We start from the raw sequence: 10856 nt of genomic DNA, 5'->3' as shown, positions 1-10856 counted from the left end.
TGGAGCTGAAACAAAAGGATGGACCATCTAGAGACTACCATATCCAGGGTTCCATCCCATAATCAGTCGCCAAACACAGACACCATTGCATACAATAGCAAGGTTTTGCTGAAATGACCCTGATATAGCTGTCTCTTTTGAGACTATGCTATTAGAATACCCAAGATACAATTTGCAAAATACATGAAACTAAAGAAGAAGGAAGACCAAAGTGTGGATACTTCATTCCTCCTTAGAATGGGGAACAAATTACCCATGGATGGAGTTACAGAGACAAAGTTCAAAGCAGAGCCTGAAGTAAGGACCATCCAAAGACTGCCCCACTTGGGGATCCATCCCATAAACAACCCCTAAATCCAGACACTAGGCAGATGCCAACAAGAGCTTGCTGACAGGATACTGATATAGCTGTCTCCTGAGAGGTTCTGCCAGTGCCTGGCAAATACAGAAGTGGATGCAGGACACATACTAAGTAACTAAATGGTTAAGTCAACCATTGGATGGAGCACAAGTTTCCCAATGAAGGAGCCAGAGAAATACCCAGGGAGCTGAAGGGGACTGGAGCCCCATAGGAGGAACATCCATATGAACTAACCAGTACCCTCAGAGCTCCTTGAAACTATACTACCGATCAAAGAAAACACATGGTTGAACTTGTGACTCTAGCTATATATGTAGCAGAGGATGGACTAGTCAGTCATCAATGGGAGGAGAGGCCCTCAGTCCTGTGAAGGTTCTATGCCCCAGTATACCAGACTGCCAGGACCAGGAATGGGAGTGGGTGGGTTGGGGAGCAGGGGGAGGGGGAGGGGATAGGGAATTTTCGGAGGGGAAAGTGGGAAAGGGGATAACATTTGAAATATAAATAAAGAAAATATCTAATTTAAAAAAAGGATTTAAAGTGTGGAACATTTCTGTTATATTTAGCCTTTCCGGAATCAGTGGGAACTGACATTTTCTATTTTGAAACACTTGAAATATTTCTCTAAATTATGTGTTACACACTGTGCTTTAGCCAATACTTGCCTTTCCTGACAGGAGTATATGGACATATTTTAGTTACTTAGTATGTGTCCTGCATCTGTTAACTTAAAATACCAATAGCCTTTGCCTTCCATCCACTGTTTCTTAGGAATCACTTCTTAGACCTGAACACTCTTTGGTTATGTAATCTAACAGTTCTGAACGGTCCAGCTTACAAACCAGCTGACAGGAATCCATACAACCAGGTGACTCTGCACACCTTCCAAGTAAGAGTTTACAGTTTTTTGTTCCACATGTTTTTTGTTGGATAAAGCAAAACTAATTTCCTGCTGGTCAGTACTTTAAGCTGAAAACAAATCTCCTGTAATTCCTTTCCCTGGCCCAGACAGGAACTGTTTTGTGACTAATTCAACCAGAACAGTGTCCCCTTTCTCGGAGTTCTTATATGGTTCTGAATTTATTTCAAGTCTCCTTTTGGTTGTGGTTTTGTTAGAAATTTTCTAAGCTTGATTAACAATAGGGTATCATTAAAGAATTAGATAATAAAATGAATGATGAGCTAATAGCATTGAACTACACATGCTGCTTGTCTAAGTCACTATTCTATTACTGTGAAGAGACTCCATGATCATGGCAACTCTTATTTGTTTTTTTAAAAAAAGTGTTTAATTAGACACTTGCTTGCAGTTCAGAGGTTTAATTTAGTACCATCATGGCAGGTAGCATTATAGTAGGCCCGGCGGACATGGTGCTGAAGAAGTAGTTGAGAACTATATCATGATCTACAGGCAGAGAGAGAGAGAGAGAGAGAGAGAGAGAGAGAGAGAGAGATTGGCTTTTAAAACCTCAAAGCCTATCTCCTATGACACACTTCCTCCAACTAGGCTATACTTCCTATTTCTTTTAATCCTTTCAAATAGTTCCAGTCCCTGGTGACTAAGCTTTCAAATCTATGAGCCTATGGGGGCCATTCTCATTCCAAGCACCGCACCACTGTTGCAAACACCTTACACTGGCCCTAAAAATGGTCAATTAAAAACTCTGGGGACTGGAGAGACGGCTCAGTAATTGAGCATCCTTTCCGGAAGTCTAAAGATCAATTCCCAGAACCCACATCAGGCAACTCACAACCACTGAAACTTCAGCTCCACAAGACCTAGCGACTTCTTCTGACCTCCTTATGGAAAGGCACTCACGCACAAACCCACACACAGACACAAAACTAAAAATAAAAACACAGATAACATGAGCCCTCCTTTGAGCAGCGGAGCTTCATGCTCTGACCATCAATAAACACTCCTCAGCAAGGCCTATACTTATTGAGATGATGTTTTCCCATATGGAAGACCCATTTCTGCAGAGATACCTCGAACAATAACATAACCAGGTCTGGAAGACACAACAGGCCCACCCATCTTGCCACTAACATTTTTTTCTCACCGTCAGCTAAACTCTTTTTTTTGTTTTTTGTTTTTTGTTTTTTGGTTTTTGGTTTTGTTTTTTTTTTTTTTTTTTTTTTTTTTTTTTTTTTTGGTTTTTTGAGACAGGGTTTCTCTGTATAGCCCTGGCTGTCCTGGAACTCACTCTGTAGACCAGGCTNGTTTCTCTGTATAGCCCTGGCTGTCCTGGAACTCACTCTGTAGACCAGGCTGGCCTCGAACTCAGAAATCCTCCTGCCTCTGCCTCCCAAGTGCTGAGATCAAAGGTGTGCACCACCATGCCCAGCTCTTTTTTTTTTTTTTTTTTTGTCAGCTAAACTCTTGATTTGACCTTGCACGCTCTTTAAATCCAAGGGCTGGTAGTCATCTCATTGGTTTTCTGAGATCGCCATCAGATTTCACCAAACAAGCTTTTGCTTACTTCTAGCTAAGGGCTCGTGTATCTGCATCTGGCATCCTCTTCCATCACACATAGAAACATCACTTTCCAAGGTGACCAACCGTTGTCTTGTGAAAAATCAGAGTGGCACCCTCCCTCCTGTCTGTGCCTTTGTGACCTCCCACAACATTCAACACCAGCCCTTTTACCCAGAGTGTCCTCACTAGAACTGTCTTGGGTTTTCATCTTCCTTTGGAGGCAATCTCTTACAACTGTATATGAGGGACTTCTTGGGTCCAAGCCCAGATTACCTTGCCTTGTACCTCACTCTGAAGATTGGATGATTCAAAGATTTCTCCAACCTAGGACTCTCCTCTGGGCAGAAGTATGACCATCCTTTTACCCATAGTTGTACGCACACACTATAATCACAACAAACTTCACAATCCATAGTTACCATAGCTTTTATTTTTTAAGATTCATTTTTATTTAGTGTTTGTGTATGGGTGCCTACAGAGACTAGAAAAGGACACCAGATCCCCTAGACCTGGAGTTATGGGTAATTGTGAACTCTCTCATGTATGTGCTGGGAACCAAACCCCAGTCCTCTGCAGGAGCAGCAAGTGCTCTTAACAACTGAGTCATCTCTCCAGCAACAACCTTAGTGCTCCCTCTTGCTGCTACCCTTTCATGATAATTCTGGCAGCCTTTATGCTTTGGCTTAGCCAGACCATGGGCTGTAACTGTTCATTATTCTTGCCCCTAAAGAGCAATGTCACTAAACCTTAAGTCAGAAGACAAACAGTGTCTTCCCTTTTGCTTTCTAGTTTAAGACAATGTTAAGTCCAGTCCCAGCATCAACCAAGAAAACCTTCTAAGGAGTTCACTCTGTCTTAGAACTAGAATTCTCCGGGTGCTAGAACATGATAGAACACAGGAAGTACAACAGAGAAGGCACCTCCCTGAGCCCACTGTCTTAGTCAAACATCACGACCAAGAAGCAAGCTGGGGAGGAAAGGGTCATGACTAAGAAGCAAGTTGGGGAGGAAAGGGTTTATTCGGCTTACACTTCCACATTGCTGTTCATCACCAGAGGATGTCAGGACTGGAACTCAAGCAGGTCAGGAAGCAGGAGCTGATGCAGAGGCCATGGAGGGATGGATGATCTTTACTGGCTTGCTTCCCCTGGCTTGCTCAGCCTGCTTTCTTATAGAACCAAGACTACCAGCCCAGAGATGGCACCACCCACAAGGGGACCTCCCCCCTTGATCACTAATTGAGAAAATGCCTTACAGCTGGATCTCATGGAGGCATTTCCTCAACTGAAGCTCCTTTCTCTGTGATAACTCCAGCTGTGTCAAGTTGACACAAAACTAGCCAATACACCCACTAAAAGACTGAGGACCCAGATTCAATTCCCAGCACCCACACAGCACCCCACAACCATCTGTAAGTTTACTTCCAGGGGATCCAATGCCTGGCCTCTGTGGGCACCAGGGACTCATTCAGTGCACAGATGTACACATAGGCAAAACACCTAAACACAAAAAATAATAAACAATAATGATAAAGAATACCAACATGGCACAGATGAGCAAAATGCACACAGAGACCCACTCACTACATGGCCCTGGGGCATGAAAGCAGGAAAACTGGCCCCACCCCTCAAACCTCCACAGCTGCAGCATTGGGTAAGCTAACCAAAGGCAGTGCTGGAGAGCTCACCCTGGCGGTGTGGGTGCTGCAGGAGAGCTGGCAGATTGACCAACTCGACTACCACTCAGGGCCAGATCCAGGGCTTTGAGTTTGCCCACTCCAATATCTGCCCCATCTATGATCTGCTGAAGTGTGTGAAGATACTGGTCCTGAAGATCCAAAGCTGCAGGTTTTCCATGATACAAGGCAACAATAGGATGTGCAAGAGGGGTCCTGGATATGTGAGCATCCAGAATTGATAGTGTAGCAGAAGCCAGACGCCTCAAACCAGACCAATGAGTCATTGCAATGAAAATTTGCAAGTAAAGGTGTATGGACAAAAGGGTGCACCATGGGACACACTGTGATACCCTACAGCCTCTACAAGATGTTTGTGGTTTTGTTTGTTCTTTTTTATTTTCTTTTGTGTGGGCTGTTGCAAGGGTAGATACAAAGAGAAAGGGAAGAATCAATAAAAAGTTAATGTGTCTGTGTGTGTGTTCCCCTGTGTCTACCCCAGTGCCCCTACTTTGTTCTGTTCTAAGAGTTTCACAGTTGCATAGGTTTCACTCTCTCACTAAGAGGTGGCCCACCTACTGCACCTGAGGAGTGAGGGGAGGGCTCTCCTTCATGTTCTTTGTAGATGGCCTCCTTTGTCTTTCCTCTAGACCTTCCTTGATATGGAGCAACAGCATCATCTGAGCGACTGGTTAGTAGAAGCACTACCAGCTGGAAGGGAGGAAGGTCATATCCCACCATAAGGAAGGAGTGGCTGACTTCACTGCAGCTGAGTTATTCTACTCATGGGCAGGCAACATTACTAATAGCTGTAGGTAATGTCAGAAGCACTTTGTCCCCAGGAGTAATTGAATTACAACTGGTTGTATGTGTTTCCTAATATGTACTCTCCTCCCAACATTGAAGAGCCCCTACAGGCCTGGAGCAGGGTCTGACTCCTAATGAAGCAATCTGGGAGCTCCAACCGTGGGGTACTTCAAACAGAAACAGAAAATGTCATGAGCCCTCAATCACAATCAATCACCTGGCATCAGAAAGGCACAGCTTGCTCCCTGTTTTAGCCACATCCCCAAAGCATTCAAATTGGCTTCTTAGAAGAAAGTAAAGCAGAGTAGAACAGCCCTCTCTAGAAGTAGCTTCATGGGGTAAAATAATCCAGAGCTGCTGAGAATGTAGAGAAAGAAAGCTCTGGTGGTGGGGCTAGGGTAGAGTGGGCATGGTGAGAGAGCAGATCTACCCTGCGTGACCCAACAATCCACTACTGAGCCTGGATCCAAACAAATGGAATTTGGTATGCTAAAACCATGCCTATATCCCCACATTTATTACAACACTCCTCACAATAGCCAAGATATGCAACTAACCTAGTTGTCCATTCAGACGGAAAGAAAAAAAATATATGGCCTATGTGTGAAGATGAATATCATTTGATTATTTAAAAGATTGAAATCCTGTCATTTATGGCAACTTAGATGGAACTCTGATAAATGAAATAATTCAGGCACAGAGGATTAATACAACATATTCTCACTGTTCATCAAAAGATGAACATACTAACCATAGATGTCATAGGTAAAATAGTGGTCACCAGAAGCTGGGAAAGGTAGAGGACAGGAAATAAAGGGTATGGTTACCAAGGCATGGATGGATAGAAGGAATAAACTCTAGCATTCTACAGCATAGTAGAGTATGAGAATAGAGAGTGCCTCAAATAACTACTAAAAAGGATTTATAAAACTCTCAAGACAAAGAAATGAGAATTTGAGGTAACGGCTGTTCCACTGTACACTGTAAACATGGGCTGATGGTGGGTACGGTCTATTACATGATCATTATACAATATGTATACATGGATTAAAATGCCACACTAAAGCCAAGCCAATAATTCCAATACAACGGAAGCTGAGGCAGGAGGACTGCCATGTGTGTGAGGCCAACCTGAGTGACATAGTGAAGATGATTTCTATCTACAATTACAGACCAACTTCCAGGATATACTCTTAAGTATGAAACACAGCAGAAAAATTATGTAACCTAGTATAAGCCTGTGCTTAGCAACTTTGATTCCAATGCCCCCTAAAATGTAAAATTAATATTTTGTCATCCACAAACAGTAAGAAACAAAGTATAAGCAGTACACATATGCATGCATACAGTCATACGTATCTATAAATTTACTTCTACCTTAAGAAACAGAAAGATAGGCTGGGCAATGGTGACGCACACCTTTAATCCCAGCACTTGGGAGGCAGAGGCAAGTGGATTTCTGAGTTCAAGGTCATCCTGGTCTACAGAGTGAGTTCCAGGACAGCCAGGGCTACACAGAGAAACCCTGTCTCGAAAAACAAAAACAAACAAACAAACAAACCAAAACCCAAACCAAAAGAAACAGAAGGATAAGCTGCATTATTGGATTGCCACAACAAGAGAGGGACCAAGTAGAAAGAGCTAGAAGCTGAACTTTCTCTGAGTATAATAATGTAGACCTGTGCCAGTGACTTATGTTATTATAAAATGTTAACTCAATGTGGACAGAAGAAGTTCTTAAAAATTGAAGTTAAAGCAAGACAAATGAGCCTCATCATGTGAGCTAGTAGTATAATTGCTCAAGAATTAATCCAAATGAAATGTGAAATGGTTATTTGACTGTATTCCCAGTGAGGCAGATCTTAAAGATGAACTATAATAACTTTAACAAACTCTTAAGAAGTTTCCAGAAGCGATATTGTCACCTGTGGAACTGATACTACCATTCAGGGAAAAAACTAATAGTAACACAGATAAGTAACTGCTACTCTTGTTTAGAACCAAGATTTTAGGAGAGAGAGAGAGAGAGAGAGAGAGAGAGAGAGAGAAAACTATAAAACCAAAGAGGAGAAATAAAAGGCCTGTAATACCAAATTCAAAATATTAGCATGAACTCATGATCTTTTTTTTTAAGTATTGCTATTAATTTTCCCCACTGAAAAATATTAGAAATTATCACCATGGCTGGGGAGATGGCTCAGCAGGTAAAGTGTCCACCACGCTAGCATGATGTAAGAGTGGTTCCTGGAACTCAGGCATGGTTGTGAATGTCTACAGCCCTAGCCCTGGTTGGGTAGAGACAGGGAGCATTCCAGAGCCTGAAGGTAGACAAACTAGCAACTTGTGAGCAAGGAGTTTATTGAGAGACCATGTCCCAAAAGAGAAAAAGGAAGACCCCCAACATTGACCTCTTGCCTCCACATACACACATGAGAACACACACACACACACACACAAAGAAAGAAAGAATGAGCAACTCTTCAATGATGAGCTGTCCTTCCACCAGCTGGTGATTTTTAAATCTCAATCTTAAGAGATTGGGGTTTTTTTGCTTTTGGTTTTTCGAGACAGGGTTTCTCTGTGTAGCCCTAGCTGTCCTGGAACTTACTTTGTAGACCAGGCTGGCCTCGAACTCAGAAATCCGTCTGCCTCTGCCTCCCGAGTGCTGGGATTAAAGGCATGCGCCACCATACCCAGCTAAGAGATTGTTTTTTTAAATCAATCTCCTTAAATAATCTGATGGCTAATGGCCTGATGTGGAAAGCAGGCAAGATGTGCAGTGATGATTGTTAACATCACACCAAGAGAAAGTTTTAAACCTGAGAGTATCAAGCATCCAAAAGCCAAAAGAGGCACTCAATGGCAAAGCATACAGGGAAGTTAGCGAAGCAGGGAAAAATAATGATGTCAAGCCAAGCATGGTGCCCCACACATGTCCAGCACTCAGGCAACAAATCAGAAAAGTCTAGGGTTCTAAGCCAGGCTGGGCTAACTAGAAAGGCCTTGCCTCCAGAAAACGGGGATAGGAGTAATGATTCAATGAATTTAATACATTGAATACGTTAAGCATTCATGAGATCACAACTGTATTCAATAATATATGTCCCTTAAACTCCACTAGAAAATGCCAGGCAACCCACTTACTCTAGAGTGTAAATACAGTGCAGAAATCAAAAATATAAGCACCCTGGCTAATATAAGTGTCACAGAGCAATCAGACAGTTTTAGCTTGTAACACATTTAGCTTGTGACATTAGATAGAATGGAGAGTCTTGCATGTGCTAAATGAGATCTTGACCACTGATACACTTACCCAGTCACCAAACAGTGTTCAATCAAAAGTTATTCATTATGGGACTCTTCTAACTAACAAATGAAGAAAGTTATTGTTTCGTAGGCATTACTGAAACAATGGATCATACTGGTCCATTTTGTGTTGTATAAATATCTTCCTCTAGTTGCTATATAAAGTAAGGAGATCTATTTGGTATAGAAGTCTGGTGACTAGAGGATGAACTCATACTGGCACGAGCCCTGGATGTGTCACCTCATAGCAGAGGAAAAGAAAAGAAAACTGGGACCTTAGGAGGTAAGGGAGCTTGCTGCCAAAACCTATGGCCTGGGTCAATACCCAGAAGCCACATAGTAGAGGGAGAGAACTGATTCTCATAGAGTGTGTCCTCCACACAAACACATGTGCAATGGCATGTGGGGAGAAAGAGAGAGCGAGAGAGAGTGAGAGAGAGAGAGGGGAGAGAAAGAGAGAGAGAGAGAGGGAGAAGTGTAAAATAATGAAATAATGTTTAAGAACAATTGGTGTACTGGCTGGTTTTGTGTTAACTTGACAAAAGCTGGAGTTATCACAGAGAAGCCTCCCTTGAGGAAATGCCTCCATGAAATCCATCTGTAAGGCATTTTCTCAATTAATGATCAATCGGGGAGGTCCCAGCCCATTGTGGGTGGTGCCATCCCCAGGCTGATAATCCTAGATTCTATAAAAAAAAGCATTCTGAGCACATCCCTTTAATCCTAGCACTTGGGAGGCAGAGGCAAGCATTTTTCTGAGTTCGAGGCCAGCCTGGTCTACAAAGTGAGTTTCAGGACAGCCAGGGCTTCACAGAGAAACCCTGTCTTGAAAAACAAAAACAAACAAACAAACAAAAAGCATTCTGAGCGAGCTAGGGGAAGTAATCCAGTAAACAGCACCCTCCATCAGCTCCTGCCTCTAGGTTCCTGCCATGTTTGAGTTGTAGTCCTGACTTCCTTTGGTGATGAACAGCAATGTGGAAGTGTAAGCTGAATAAACCCTTTCCTCCCCAGCTTGCTTCTTGGTCATGGTGTTTGTGCAGGAATAGAAACCCTGACTAAGACAAGTGGTAACTTAAGAACAATCTCTTAGCCAGAACATCCTGCTGCTCTGAGGATTTACTCCCCAGTTCAAAATTCATCCCTGGCAAAGGCAATCATGACACAAGTATACGCCCCCTCCTCTAGGCCCCACCTCCTAAGGCTTTGACCCCACAAGGCTGAGGCTCATAGTCACCAAGCCTTGCAGAGCAGCCATACCCAAGCACTGGCCGATCAGTTTTCTAAGTCTCAGAAAACTGTGGCGGTAGCTGGGTTATTTAAATACTTTGTTTTTCAAATATACATAGGGACAGTTAGGGATGAAATGGATTCTAGTCTTGGATTTGCCTCAAAAGGACCTGTTCTACTCAGGTGGGTACAAGGGTGGAGAGTTAGTGAGGTGAAAGGTCAGGCACAAATGAATGTGCCCAAAGCCAAAGTGAGTGGAGACAAAATAGAATATTCTACCATGGATCTTAGATCATTTTAAAAATAAGAATATTGAGACATAAAAAATTCAAGCCTGTCCTTTCACCTCCCTCTTCCCAGGGTTCACAGTGGACTAGGGTTGAATTTTTCTTTTTATAACACCACTAACTTCTTTAGAAGGTGATTATGGAATGATTCTTCAGCCATCTTGCCAATGGCACATATACCTTGGCATCCTGCAGAAAGCTTGAATACAGATTCCTGAACTAGAAAGGAAATCTGGAGTTAAGGGTACCATCCGAGGGAGCTGGAACACTGAAACATGAGACTGATTTTCCAAGCCATTCTGTAACTGTGTGGTTCCCTGAGCTGAGCAGCATCCTGCCCTGTTATTCAGTGTGAAAGCAGGGACAGAGGAGGGGGCTGGGAGGTGGGGTACCGAGCAAAGGAAAATGCAAGCTCAAAGTGACTGTCCCCTTCGGGCTAGGCATGGGAATTTGCCACAACTACAGGTATGTCTTAAGGCTATAGAAAGTTTTGTCTGAATATCTACATAAAGATATGGCCCGAGGGCAGTTACAGGTCATCCCACTAACTATAGCCTGTGAGTTAGCACTGCAGACCATGTGTACCTCTCCTGCTCCATGGTAGACTAGAAGGCAGTTTTCTAATAAAATGGAGATTAATTCAAGAAGTTAAGGAAAGTTAGTAACTTGTTCAGGCTCATGCACCCCAGATAGATGATCTGGCCTGGGAAC

This window comes from Mus caroli, chromosome 4 (assembly GCF_900094665.2).
Source record: "Mus caroli chromosome 4, CAROLI_EIJ_v1.1, whole genome shotgun sequence".
NCBI lineage: Eukaryota > Metazoa > Chordata > Mammalia > Rodentia > Muridae > Mus > Mus caroli.
The sequence above is the reverse complement of the archived record's forward strand: the minus strand, read 5'-3'. Positions refer to the sequence as shown.